The 1,094-nt window shown below is 46.3% G+C and overlaps 1 long non-coding RNA gene across 1 annotated transcript in view; it reads left to right on the top strand.

Moving 5' to 3' along the window:
• Window positions 1–376: 376 nt before the first annotated feature.
• The window catches only part of LOC110311012, a 4,883-nt gene continuing 4,165 nt past the window's right edge, over window positions 377–1,094 (top strand). The window contains exon 1 of the long non-coding RNA XR_002379891.1: window positions 377–416. This is a non-coding gene — a long non-coding RNA (uncharacterized LOC110311012). The remainder of the gene's footprint in view (window positions 417–1,094) is intronic.

Here is a 1,094-nt window from a genome sequence, read left to right as displayed (position 1 = left end):
ATCCTTACATTAAATGTAGTGTTTTCTCTTTTAAAATGTGTTATACAGCATATTTTGATCATATCTTTCCCATCTCTTCTTTCTGACTCCCCCTAATGCCCCTCACCTCATCTCCCTCCCAATTTCATCTTCTCCATTTCTATTATTAATATTCCCAGAATCCTGTTGATATTGTATGGGTGTGGGGCTACCCACCAGGGCTCAGGTGATGTACCAGAGGCCATGTTCCCCAAGCAGAATGTCTCTCTCCCTCAGCAGTCCTCAACTGCAAATAGCTCCTTTGCCAAGGGCGTGGCCTCATAGGCCCCGCCCCAATTCAGGCTGGGCATTTGATTGGCTTAATCTTGGGCAAGTAACCATAGCAGCGGTGCTTTGATGGACATGTGCAACAGCCATGCTTTCCTCTCCAGAAGCCGGTATTTCACAGCTCTCTTCCTCACCCTCTGACCCTTTCATTCTTTCCAACTTCTTTTCTGAGATATTCTCTGTTGGTGAAGTGTAGTGTTTTCGTCTGACCTGTGCATGCGCCTCTGTGTGTTTTAAATCACCTTTGACCTCTTGTAAGGCTAAGTACGATCCATATATTCTGTCAACAGCTCCCGGATTCTGTTGTTTAGGGAATAGCACAAGAAAAAGTCCAAGGTTCTTGTTTAGTGTAGGAAAAAAAAAATGTTTCCAGCTCACAGTTTTGATTGGTTCTCTGGTGGCAAGGACTTGCGTTGCAAATGGTGACCATGCTCTTTGTGGTCAGTTGAGAATGACCTGGTATCTGAAACTTCTTCTGCTTAAGGGTTTTCTCATGTGCTCCCACTAAGGGTTAGTTTTGGTTTAGTTTCTTTTAGGACTTAGATTTGCCCCCAAACGTGGCTTTTTCAGGTTAGTGTCCCCCACCCCGCCCCGCCCCGCAAGCTTTAGGAGATCAGGTCAAAATGCTACAGTAGTAAAAAGAAGCCAGAATATAAACCTACAATGATGGGAGATAAGCTTGTATAGTCTATGCTTTGCAGTTACTGCCATCCTGGCCACAGAGCAGCTCTCGAGGCTGTGAAGGTCAGGCTTCTCCCTCTCCCTCCCCCTCCCCCTGCCCCTCTCCC

The sequence above is a fragment of the Mus caroli genome, chromosome 15 (assembly GCF_900094665.2).
Source record: "Mus caroli chromosome 15, CAROLI_EIJ_v1.1, whole genome shotgun sequence".
NCBI classification, from domain to species: domain Eukaryota; kingdom Metazoa; phylum Chordata; class Mammalia; order Rodentia; family Muridae; genus Mus; species Mus caroli.
This window is presented reverse-complemented; position numbering and strand designations above follow the sequence as displayed.